This window comes from Camelus ferus, chromosome 7 (assembly GCF_009834535.1).
Source record: "Camelus ferus isolate YT-003-E chromosome 7, BCGSAC_Cfer_1.0, whole genome shotgun sequence".
In the NCBI taxonomy this organism is placed as follows: Eukaryota; Metazoa; Chordata; class Mammalia; order Artiodactyla; family Camelidae; genus Camelus; species Camelus ferus.
The window spans coordinates 46,276,093-46,289,777 of NC_045702.1; the positions used below are offsets into that span (position 1 = coordinate 46,276,093).

Below are 13,685 nucleotides of genomic sequence, written 5' to 3' on the forward strand. Positions count from 1 at the left end.
GGTCAGATACCCTCCCCGAATGCAGTTATTTTAAGCCAGTGGACTGTACTGTGGAGCCCACTTCTGCCATAATAAGGAATTCTGTGCAGCGACAGAATTAAACTGTAGGATTTGAGAACTGAAAGAGACCCAGGGAGGAAGTCATTTGCCCATGGCCAAGCTGGAACCAAAAGGTGTTTCTGAAGTACAGCCTGGTGACTTCTGAAAGGAAGAGGTTAGTAGAAGGGGGCAGATAGCTCATATGCCAGAAACAATGCCAGGCACATAATAGGTACTCCAAACGCTTGATACATTGTTTAATTTCTTTTAAAGAACTACAAGCATTAATTTGGGGGAAATTAAAAACTACTGAAACTAATGCAAGCACCTGTGTGTACCACACCAAATATTTACAATTGCTTCAAGTTATTTTTGAAAAGAAGAAGAAGAATGTGTTACAGATGAAGTGAAGTCTCATCCTCTTCACTTCCATTTCCCCATAGGCACGGAGCTGGTGCTTCGCCCAGCTTTTGCCATCAGTTCTGTGTTTCCACATCCCATACCTGCTTTACCACCTGTATTTGTCATCTCAATTAGTGGGTCATCATCCCCCCAGATTTCCTAAACTCTGGACCGCATTCATTGCAGGATCTCCCTGCAACAACTATTCTGTTGTCAAATCCTGCTTACACTACCTCCAAAATATTGTTTGAATCCAACTTCTTGTCTTCATTCCCATTGTTCCTTCCTTAGTCCCTCAATAGCTGTTGGCTAATTACTGAGACAGCCTCCTACCTGGCTCTCCTGTCTCTAATCCTTCTCTACTCTTTCCATCCTCCATGCTGCCAACTAAAACTATTTTAGCCTCATCTGCTTTTTGCTGTTTTGCAAACACACCGTAACCTTTCCATGCTGAGCTTTGCACATACTATTCCATTTTTAAACAGTGCTCTTCTTCCACCTTTGCACATGACAAACTCAGACTCACTCTGTAAGACCTACCTTAAGCAGTAAGATATCTCCCCCAACTCTCTCAGATGGTCCTTCAGAAACTCTTCATCCCTTTGTTCACAAATGTCTTCAACATTTACCATGTTTGATTGGATGATAACCCATTGGAAAAGACTTAGATTTATTTCCAGCTTGTCGGTTTAGTAGCAGTGTACCATTGAAGTTACTTAATCTCCCTGAGCCTTAGTTTCCTCATCCACAAAATGGGAATGATAATGTTTTCTTCACAGAATTTTCTTTAAAAATGGAATAAAATAAGAAATATAAATTACATACCACAGTACTTGGCATGTAGTAATCACATGGAAATTGGTATATTGTCTGTTTATAAATTGGCCTCAAGGGGAGGAAATACCTTGAACCCAGCCATTCTGATAAAGCCTAGCCTAAAAAAAAAAAAAAAAAGACTACCTGGGAACATACATATGGTCAAAGCTAGACTTAACTTACTGCAGCAAGAGAGACTGCACACAATGGAGAGATTGCACACACTCCCTCAGTAAGAGGGAGTCAGAGGGGCTTTGGATAAGGCTTATGGTTATGCTGAGTCTAAGGAGAGCCCAGACAAAGTGGGGACAGCTGTGGATTGGATGCTGACCTGAAGCAGGGGCAGTTTAGTGATTGTGTGTCTCATTACACTTTATTCAGGAGATTAATCTCTGATTAATTCAGCTCTGTGGACAAAACATGACACAGGCCAAGGTATATGTGGAAGTGAAAAACCCATAGAGTTCTCTGAGGGTTGATACCCTCACCATGGCATTCACCTCTCCTGGAATGTCACCCCATAGCCCCTTCAAGTTGTATCACTTTAGGGATTGTCATTCATTCCCCCAAGTCCAGCTTGAAAGGGGCCCCCTGAAGCTGAACAGTGTGAGGCTCTAAGACCACCTTCTTCGGCCTCAAGACCCAGGTCTATTTAAATATTACCTCCTCTCAGAGCCTTCTCTAGCTCCTACAGAATCACTGATGTGCCCCCAAGGCATCTTGGACTCTTTCAAATACAAATACATGATATTGATGACATTTACTCTAATTGCCATCTCCTCCCTGTCTGGGAGCTCCTGAGGGGGCAGGGGTTATTCACCTTTCCCCTCCTTGCCCTGGCCCAGCACCTGGCACTGGAATGTTTGTTGCCTTAAACTTTGGTAAGGACTCTTGGGAGATAGCAGCTCACAGTTTACTCAGAATGACCCTGATGTGCACACTGTCTGCAGACTGCACCTACACACATCAGAATGAGGAGAAAGTACCTCCTCACTGTGGAGATGAGTACAGGGAGAGCCAGTAGGCCTTCCAGGTCCTTACCAATTCCTGTAGGCTGTGGGAGAGAGAATGGCCTGGCTGCTGGCCAGCGCCCAAGAACCTGCGGGAACACCATGGGTGCCCCAAGGCCCAGCACCAGAGTGAGCCATGGTTCTGAAATCTGAGGACACAGAGCTGCCCAAGGAAACTGGTGGGAATCTGAATCTGCCATTTGGCCTAAAATATAGGCTCACTGGAGAAATGGTAGAGAAGTTTCTTCCCACATAGGAACCTCCTAGGTGAGGCTCCCAGATGGCGGTGCTCCCAGATGCCCTCAGACCACAGTTTCCATGCTTCCTGGGAAGCCAACAATTCATCGTATCAGAGGCCTCGATGCCCACTCCGGGTTGGACTCCGTGTCCTTACAGTGCAAATGGCATGATTCACAAACCAACAGGAAACATCTGAGCAGACAGGCAATACAGATTCCTGGATCCACGGGGAGCCTGGGGAGAAAAGCATGCCTTACCCCTGGGTTTATAAAATAATGAGTCCCTGTTGCTGGACTTTGACTTAAAAGGCTTTTCCCTCTTCCAATTAGGAGATTTACAAAGAGGAGGACAAAATCATCGTTAAATAGAAACATGCAAACTGAGAGCATCTAGAATTAATTAGATTTATAAAAGAGGTAATTTTAATCCTAGCTCTTCCCCTCTGCAGGGTCTCCTGAGGACAGAAACAGTACAAAGAGAATGGAAATCTGAGAAAAAGGATGAAATTTAAATGAGGCAGGAGTACTCACCAACAGCTACAGCTGCTCAGTTGGGGATTGAGCTGCCCTGTGAAGTCAGGAAGGAAGGCTGAGCTGGAGAGAAGTGGTCCCAACCTATTTCATTATTATGAACTTCTGTTTTTAAAACTGTGGTTCTTTAAACATCAGTTGTTGAACACATACATGAAAAAATTATATTGAATTGCAATAGCATCTACATTCAAGTGCGGTGGGAGACATGTGTTCATTCTGTCCAAGGCAATGGTGATGCACGTGAATGCGAGGATCCCCTGCAACCAGAAGAGCCGCAGATTAGGAAACACAGATGCACAGTTGATTTTCATGCATGGAATAAGCAAAGGCTGGGCTTGATCAACTTCCCAGTCCCCAAACTGTGTGAATTCAGTCACTCACTTATTAAACAATGATGTATGTACGAGTTGTGGTGTTAAGTGCCGCAGAGTCAAGTGTGGGCACACACACCAGGAAAGCTTGCTCAGCCCTTCTCTTGTTTAGCCCCCGGGCCCTTTTCAGGCCCAGCCTGTTCGGTTCTTCCTGTCTGTTCTTTCTGAAGCAGGTCCCTGGTGGCATCTCCCAAAGGAGCACCTGCCCTCTCCACAGGCCCTGGGGCTAGCTCCAGAGGACATCTCTGTGACCGCAGCTTCCCACCTTCCGACCTTCCCGGGAAGCCCTAGGAAACAAGTTCAGGTGCCTTGTGGCTTTGCTGCTAACAGAACAAACAGGAGGCTCCTGAATTAACACACCAGGGATGTTAGTAGGATCCATAAAGTTGAAAGTCCTTCTAGTCATGGGCCCTGGTTAATTTATAATTCCTGATTCCCTCAGGAAGCTGCTTCACCCCTCCATTCTCAGCACTCCAAAGATAGACATGGTCAAGCTTCCGACTCTGCCTTTAAAAAGCAAGCGAGGACTGAAAACAAAGGCCAAGCGCGGCAGCAGATGGCTCTGTTCTCAAGTGGGGGCCTTTTGCATTTCTGAGGACCTTGCTTCTGAGTAACTGTCTTTTCCCGAGTCTTCGCCTCAGGTAGGAAGGAAGACCTGTGGAAACTGCTTTTGTTAATTAACAAACTTGGTCTCCGAGAAATCACAGAGAATGAGAAACTGCTGTTTTGGGATTATTTCAATGAGGCTGGAAGGTCCCACTCTTGCCTGAAGAAGGGGAGGCAAGTGGGTCATTTCACACAGAGACGCGTTGATAGCCCTCCTCCCCCACGTGCAGCACTTCAGATGAAGGGGTTTCAGACACAACTCTACATGATCTCAGCTTTGTATGTCTAAGGGGCAAGGACCCTGAGTCTGTCTCTCAGCCCTGCTGGTCATCAGACTGTGAAGTTTCTAAAGGAACCTGCAGTAGTGTTACTAATGGGACGTGTTTCTCCCCAGAGCATACAACCCTTTTGAGTGATGGCCAATGACATCTCCAGCCCAGAGAACCTCCCCCTGCAGGATTACAGACCGGTTCAGAGGCTCTGTGGCCCTCCTGACCCAAAAGCCAAATCAGAGCTCCGTCCCCCACCTACAGTACCTTGGGTTATTTATTTTCCACCAAAACCAAATTTACTTTGAGTCTCTGATTTCTTCTAATCAGATGTGTTGACAATCCAGCAAACATTCGGCTCTGTTTCCTTTTTCTAATCCCAGTTTTGTTGAGTTTCTTCCCTTTCGTAACTATTCCGAGACTTGAGTGACTCTGATCTGCAGATGAGTGTGACCCTGATGGCTAACCTCCCACGGGCTGGTTCAGAACAAACAAACTCAGCCTCCTCAGCAGGAGCTCCTATCCTCTGACTGGACCCCTGCCTTGAGGACCCCTGCGGTGGGTCACTTTCAGCTCCAAGTCACACCGTGGACGGGTGCCAAGAGGAGAGGGGACACCTCACAGAGTGGTCGGGCTTGATCTGGGATCTCACCTTTACGACAGTGCACCTTTTGGCCACACCTAAGGAAAGCAAGTGATGACAGACATTAATTTCCACTGTTGCAGATCAATTCTCCTGTCTCCTAGGTGGCTCCACAAATTCACGCCACACGCACATGCACACACACAAATTCTGAGAAGCGTGAGCAATGAGTTTCTTCAGGCTGATCCATTCAGGCTTCTTAATACACAGGGGCTTTCTCAGTGACTTGCGAGTCCAGCCATAGTGTGGGTGGCTTCTGGGGATCCCGCATTTCCTCCGGGCCCTCTTGGTCGTTACTTGCTGCTGATGCAGCTGCTGCTGTCAGGAGCAAGGTGACAACATCAAATGCAAAGCTTCTTAGGGACCAATAACATTTATAGCATTTGTATGGCTTTATTATATTCATTTATTTATCCCAAACACATTTTTCAGTACTTACTATATGACAGGCACTGTTCTTGGTGCTACAGACAGGTGCCAGACTGCAGCATGACTCTACCCCCTTCTCAGTCTAGACAAAGACAGTGAGGGCCCGTCCTATGTGAGTCACCATCCCAAACACAGGGCCCCAGGCATTAATTGTAACACCAACATACTGTTCTGCTCTGTGCATATCACAGTGCAAGGCAGTGATTTTAGGGTTAAACTTGATCCTTATATGAACAAAGACATTTTATCACTTATAGAAGACAGGCCTCCTAGTTTGCCACCATAGATAATCTTGGAGGACAACACCAGAGTTTGATTTTCTCTGTGGATGATAGGGGGGGTCTCTGAAGACTCCTTAATACCAGCTTGACAATTCCAAGGTTATCTTTTAAAAGATGACTTTGGCAACATAAGACTAAATGGTGAAAAGCTGAAAGAAATAAACCCACATGATACAGCACATTAATCTTTGACAAAAGAGACAAGAATATACACTGGAGATAAGACAGTCTCTTCAGCAAATCGTTTTGGGAAAGCTGGACAGCTGCATGTAAATCAGTGAAGTTAGAACACTCCCTCACTCCATACACACACAAAAATTCAGAATGGCTTAAATTATAAGACGTGATACCATAAAACTCCTAGAAGATTACATAGCCACACATTCTCTGACATAAATTGTAGTGATGTTTTCGTAGGTCAATCTCCTAAGGCAATAGAAATAAAAGCAAAAATAAACAAGTGGGACCTAATTAAATTTAAAAGGTTTTGCAAGCAAAGGAAACCATAAACAAAATGAAAAGACAACATATGGACTGCGAGAAAATATTGGCAATTGATGCAAAAAATGAGGGCTTAATTTCCAAAATATACAAACAGCTCATACAACTCAATAATAACAACAAAACAACCTAATCAAAAAATGGGCAGAAGACCTAAATACACATTTCTCCAAAGAAAACACACAGGTGGCCATCAGGCAGATGAGAAGATGCTCAACATTGCTAATTATTGGAGAAATGGAAATCAAAACTGCAATGAGGTATCACTTCACGCTTGTTAGAATGGCCATCATCAAAAAGTCTACAAATGATAAATGCTGGAGAGGGTGTGGAGAAAAGGGAACCCTCCTACATTGTTGGTGGGAAGGTAAATTGGTGCAACCACTCTAGAAAACAGTACAGAGTATCCTTAGAAAACTAAAAATAGAGTGATGGTGTGGCTCACTTGGTAGAGCACATACTGAACATGCACAAGGTACTTGGTTTGATTCCCAGTACCTCCATTCCTCCATTAAAAAAAAAATGAAAATGAAACAACTAAAAATAGAGTTACCATATGATCCAGCAATCCCACTCCTGGGCATATAACCAGAAAAGATGAAAGCTCTAATTCAAAAAGATACATGCAGGCCAATGTTCATAGCAGTACTATTTATAATAGCCAAGACATAGAAGCAACCTAAGTGTCCATCAACAGATGAATGGATAAAGAAGAAGTCTACACACACTTCTTCATACACACACACACGCACGCACGCACGCACGCACGCACACACACACGAATATTAGTCAGTCATAAAAAAGAATGAAATAATGCCATTTGTGGCAAAATGGATGGACCTAGAGATTATCATACTAAGTGAAGTAAGTCAGACAGAGAAAGACAAATATTATACACTATCACTTATATGTGGAATCTAAAAAATAGGATGAATAAAACTATAAAATGGAAACAATCTCACAGACCTAGAAAACAAACTTATGGTTACCAAAAAGAAAGGGGTGTAGGGATAAATTGGGAGTATGGGATTAACAGATAAACATTACTATATATAAAATAAACAAGGATTTACTGTATAGCACAGGGAATTCTGTTCAATATCTTGTAATAAAAAGAATATAAATATATACATATATATGTAAAACTGAATCACTTTGCTATACACCTGAAACTAACACAACACTATAAATCAATTATACTTCAATAAAAAAAAAAAGATGGCCTTGGGAGCAACGAGCAGTGTGAATATGAATATGGAGAGAGAGAGCGAGCTGGTTGGAAAGCGGTTTGGGGGCCATTACTATAATCCAGGTTTGAAGTGACAACAGCCTGATGAAAGTATGTGGGAGAGGAAAAGACAGAGATTTTGGTTTTGTTTTTTTTTTTTTTTTTTTTTGAGTCTTAAAAGTGCTTATTATTTAAAGTTTCTCATAAGAGGGTTTATCATTTAAGGACATTTTTAAGGGCATCCTCAGTTTGGCTGAGCACATTTCCACTAGTCACTTCAACCTCATGGGGTTGCTTAGGGGAGACTCAGGCAAGGACTGGAATCAAAAGTCACTGGCTGTAGAGCCAGGTGTCCCCTTAGGACATGTTTGATATTCCTGGGGCTCAGGACCAATTGGTGAGCAGCTATTTTCACACAGTATAAAATGAAGGAAGGCAGCAGCTGGAAGCTTGGAGACACAGCTCACGTGCTGAGTGAGGCAGCCTTCTGTTCCCCGAGCAAAGTTCTCTGCCACCGTCCTGCCAGGAGCCAGTGGTTGTGGAGGGCCTCTCCGGCCACCTTTGTCAGGGGCTTCTAGGGTGACAGAGGTCAAGTCCTCTCATTTTATAGCTAAGGGGAAATACAGTTTGGGGGGTTAGTCACCACAGTCACTGCAAATCCAACCCAAAAGAACACATCTTTAAGTTAGAGGGTGGACTTTGCAGGAAAAGGCAAAGAGGTCAGGGCTTTGGGTTTCAAAGTTTAAAGTTCACAGTTTTGAATGGAAGAACTTAAATTGCATTCCTGTTGTTGTTCAGGCCACACATGAGGGATGAAAAGATTGTTAATTACTCATTCTTTTAAAAAATTATGAAAAATTTCAAACATATAGGGGAGAGAAAAACAAATTAATGTGCTCTATTCATTTCAGATCTTTTTTCCTTTAGAAACAAAATGTTTCAGATTCATCTAAAGGAAATTCACCCTTAACAACCTTCCCTAAACCCATGCCTCTCTCTCCATGGCTAGAGATTAACCATTACCCTGAATTTGCTGTGTTCCAGTCCCACGCCTGTTTCTCTTCTTAAACTTCATCTGTAGGTATAAACAACTTACAGTATAGTTTTAAATGTTTAAAAATTTTCCCTAAATATTATAATACTGTACCAATGGCTTCTGGTTGACATATCTTTGTCCTTTTCATTTGCATCTCCCCAGTCACTAGTGTAGTTGAACATCTATCTCCTTATATGTGTGTTGCCATTCAGAGTTCCTGGGGATTGTCTGCTTCCAAATCTTTGCCAGTTTTTTCTCCTGAGCTGTCTTTACTTTAAAATTCTTTTTAGAAGTTATTTTATTCCACTTAAAAATGAAGTAGTATTTGAAAATGACTAAAGAATACATATGGCATGTGGATAGAACATAAAGAATAATAATAAAACAAACCTACCAGGAAGTGTAAGGAATAAAACAGGGCAGCGCCATGGGAGCCCCCTGGCTGCTGCTCCCCCAGTGCCCCGTTCCTCCTCCCCAGAGGCAACCACTGTGCTGAGCTTCATATAATAACTCTTTCACCTTCTTTCCCATAAGCTTATTACATGTTTTAATACACTCACATATTTAGTTTTCCATGCTTTTGAAAACATTGTGGCATCGTATTGCATGTATTCTTTTGCAACTTTCTTTTTTCTGTCACTACCACGTTGGCAAGTCTTCCCTCTGGGTGTTTGTTGCTGTAGGCTCATTCATTTTCACTGATGATGAGTGCTCCATTGTATGTCACAACGGCTTCATCCATGCTACTGTGGAGAGACGTGGGGTTGTTCCTCACTTACTCTTGCAGGTTTTTGTCCTTGTCGCCTAGAACACGTGTGCAAAAGTTTCTCGGGGTGTTCCACACCGAGGAGTGAGACTGCTGGATCATAGATCGGTGCATCTTCAACTTCACCAGGTAATACCAGATTGTTCCCTGAAACCATTTTTCCAATTTAAACTCCCAATAGCAAAGTATAAGTGTTCCAGTGTTCTCACTGCCACCAACACTTGATTTTTGTCAGATGGTTTTTGTTTTTTTTGTTTTTTTTTTTTGCCAATCTGGTGGGTGTGAAATGATGTTCGCTTGTGTGATGCATTCCCCTAATAATTCTTCATATAACCTGGGTACTAATCTTTTATCAGTCATGTGTATTGCATTATGTTCTTCCAGTCTGTACCTTTCCAATTTTAGTCAACTTTATTGAGGCATATTTATATAAAGTAAACTTAACAAATTTTAAGCCTATAATTTGATATTTGAGAAGTGTATACAGTTGTCTAACTACTAAATCATGCCACAAAATGTTTCCTTTGCCCCGACAAGTTCCCTTGTGCCCCTGCTCACTCCCCTCTCTCCCCCTCTAGTGTCAGGCAAGCACCAATCTGTTCAGTCAACACAGTTTCGCCTTTTTCAGGATATCATATGAACCGACATTCAGTACATCCGTCTTATTTCATCTGGCATAATGCTTTTGAAATTCATCCATGTTGTTCCATCTATCAACAGTTTGTTCCTTTTTATTGTCAAGTAGTATTTCCTTATATGGACACACCACATTTGTTTATCTATTCACCAGCTGATGGAAATTTAGGCTGTTTCTTGCTGTGGCTATTACAAAGAACATTATTATGAACATTTACATACAAGTCATTGTGTGAATATGTCTTAATTTCTCTTGGGTAAATATCTAGGAGTAAAAGGGCCAGGGTAAGATGTGTGTATATTTAACTTAATAAGAAACTGCCAGACTGTTTAACAAACTGCTGAATTGGTCCCCACCTTCCACTTTCACCAGCAGAATATGAGAGTCTGTGGGTCTTTAGAAGTTTGTGGCGTCTTTCCTACAGAGCTTCAAAAACTGTGACATAATCCGATATATCCGTCATTTTCTTGATGGCTGGTGCTTTTGGGGATTTGTGAAATCCTTCATCACTTGGTTCTTCATGTTGTGATTCTGTTTGTGAATTTCTCCCGAGAGGATAATTAGATTTTGTTTTTTCTTCAGAAGGGTCTTTTTTTGACATTTCCCCAGAGCAGTTCATGGGCAATGGACACTTTGTCCGAGATACAGCATTTGTTGTCATTACGGAGTAATGGGACACGAGGTTGAGGGTAAGAGCTCAAAGTACTAAATTAAGGCAATTACTTTTCACGTACTTGAAATTCTCTGAAAAATTCTTGGTTTCTCAATTCTGTTCAGAATGGAGTTCAACAACGCTTTAAAACGCAGATCAGCACGCTTTCTCTATAAAGGACACGTAGTACATATTTCAGGCCGTGCAGACCGCAGGACTCCGAGCCAGTACTCAGCGCTGTTGTGGTGGTGCAAAAGCGGACGCCGACAATCTATAAATGGATGAGCGTGGCTGTGTTCCAATGAAACTTTATTTCTGGACTCTGAAATTTGAACTGCATATAATTTTTATGTGGTACAGAATCATATTCTTTTGACTTTTTCCAAACGTTAAAAATTATAAAAGCTAAGTTTCGCTTGCGAGGCATAAAAACATAGGCAGATTTATACCCAGAAACAGTAGTGTGCCAACCTCTGATTACAGAATACAAGCCTCCTGACCCCAAGTAAGGAAACTGGGTAATAACATCCTTCCCATTTTGCACAGGGGAGCATCAGAACCCAGGGAGACTTCAGAGTTCATCCAGTTTAGTTGCCGTCTCGTCTTCTTCTCCATTTTACAGATGAAGAGGTTTTGGTGCAGAGAGAGAAGAGACCTGAGCAGGCCACATAGCCCGTGAGTGACAGACAGGGCCAGGCTGGACCTCAGGTGTCTTGATCTAAGTTCTACTTACCTTCCTCCACTCAATTTCAAAAAGCAAAATTTAAAATTACATCCACAGCCACAAAATCTTTCTGCCACTTATCAGCAGTTCATCTTTTTTTTTTACTCTAAAGGAATCTATTCTAATAAACACCTTAAAATTAAGGATTCACTAAGCTCAAGTCTTGGTATTTAATTTGTATCATTCAAACCTGTACAATGCAATTAACAGTGGCAGTTGCATTGTAAATTTAAGAGAAATTTTGTTTGGTGAGCTGACATGATGATATCTGTGGGAAAGTTAAACAGAGAATTAAAATTGGTTAAATAACTAAAATACCCTCAAGGCACCCACATTCCAAAAAGCCTATTTCCAAAGCAAATTTTATTCCAGGATTTTGAGGACAAAAGGAATGGCAATTCAGTTTAAGTGGCAGAGGGATCACCTCTACAGGTTAGACTGAGGCCCATGGGGTTGGCCAGGATGCGAGACTCCAGGCCTGAGGTCAGGGCTCTCATGGCAGGAAGCTCTGGAACCCAAGCTCAAGGGGTTCCGCATCCTTGTCTCTTGTTCATGGCTTTTCCCACCCGAGATTGGAGCCTAGGACACACTGGTGCCCAGTACACAATGGTTGTTGAAGGACCAAAATGGGTCTGCAAGAGGTGATTCCTGGGAACTGACCTCTGAATGTTTAGGGTACTTATTCCAGCAGCTTTGGGACCACTCTTTGAGAAAACTTTAAAGGATTTCCCACCAACCAGGAGCCCCATCAGAAGCTGGTCACCGTCACTCCCTGGATAACTATCTTCTCATCTGCTCTTAGCCTGTCACTTAGGTTTAGAGTTATTATACATTCTGGATATAATGGATGCATTGAACGTACTGCCCCCTAAATTGTTAAACAACTGAAAATTCAGCGAAGGCAACCAATATTTATGAATGAGTCGGAAGTGTTTAAAATGCAGGCATTTATTAAAAGTCCTAGGAGTAAGAAATTCCCAGAATAATTTATTACCTCCACATTTCGATTTTGTTTGGAAGTTCTAATTCTCAGCAAACATTAATCAAGTCTTCCCACTATCTTTTAGGTTATTTCCCCCATTTTACAGACAGCAATTCAGCAGAAGTTAAATGATTTGTTGCCAAGGTCACATGGAGAATATAAATCTAAATAATTCATGATCTCAGCCTTCTCTCCTGCCATTTGTTAGATTGAAACCGAGGGAGGTTTCGTGAGGATTTCAACCTGCTTCCCTGGTGATTGAGTGTATATTCGCTGCTCTCTGCTACCCCCTGTTGATTTCAGAAGGGAAAACCAGTATTTCTCAAAGTTAGGTCTGGGAGCAGCAGTATCAGCATTGCCTGGGAATTGGCAAGAAATCCAAATTATGAGGCCCCTACCCATGATTTTATGGGGTGGTGCTCAGCAGTCTGTGTTTAACAAACCTACAAGTGATTCTGCTGCAACTTGATGTTACTTTTCTGCTTTAGGTACTGATGTCCTGACCTCCTAATCATCATAAAAACGACAAAGCCCCTTCACATTGCTTCTCACATGTAATATACGTACCACCATGCAGTGTACAGAGTGCTGTCACGTCCCTTCATTCTTTCAGATGGGTTTGCAGCAGCCTGTGAAGTAAGTTAGGGAAGGACTGTGTGTCCATTTTACAGAAGAGGAGACTGACGTTCAAGAAGGTCAAATACAAATGAACTTATATATAAAACAGAAACAGACTCACAGACATAGAATACAGACTTGTGGTTGCCAGTGGGAAGGGGGTTGGGAACAGATAACCTGGGAGTTCAAGATATGCAGATACTGATAGGTATATATAAAATAGATAAATAAGTTTATGCTGTATAGCACAGGGAAATATATTCAATATCTTGTAGTAGCTCATGGTAAAAATGAATATGAAGATGAATATATGTACATCCATGTATGATTGAAGCATTGTACTGTAAACCAGAAACTGACACAACATTGTAAACTGACTATACCTCAATAGAAAAAAAAAAAAGAAGGTCAAACAACATGCCCAGGGTTACTCAGCTCAAAGTGGCAGGGCTGGATTCCAATCCACGTCTCCTATCTTACATCCAGGACCAGGGATTCTCCAATTACTCCTCAACAGGGTTTCTGACATTGTGGGCCAGGTAAGATGGGATTCTTTGTTCTGGGGTGCTGTCCTGTGGATTGCAGGATGTTCAGCGGCATTCCTGGCCTCTACTCGCTAGATGCCAGAAGTACCCACCCTAGCTACGACAACCAAAAATGCCTCTTGACATTGCCAAGGGGCAAAGTAACCTGTGGCTGAGAACCACTGACCTTCAGGTAACTCATAAATGGGGAGAAATTCCACAATTCATGTTCTGCCAATTTGGTACTCTTTGAGATGATTCCTGAACAAATAGCTTATTTGGGGGCTGCTAGGCCATCTATGAAGTGAAGGGACTAGACTATATGGTGGTCTCCACCAACTCCTTAAGAAAATCCATATACTTCTTAAGAAAATTGAC

At 42.3% G+C, this 13,685-nt stretch overlaps 1 long non-coding RNA gene across 1 annotated transcript; it reads right to left on the reverse strand.

Annotated features, from left to right (window-relative positions):
- Nucleotides 1-283: 283 nt before the first annotated feature.
- LOC116664926 lies at nt 284-4,244 on the reverse strand. The gene is made up of 3 exons (XR_004321476.1): nt 3,422-4,244; nt 3,038-3,297; nt 284-2,741 (listed from the first exon to the last, which is right to left on the reverse strand). It is a non-coding gene; the product is annotated as an uncharacterized LOC116664926 (long non-coding RNA).
- Between the last annotated feature and the right edge of the window lie 9,441 nt (nt 4,245-13,685).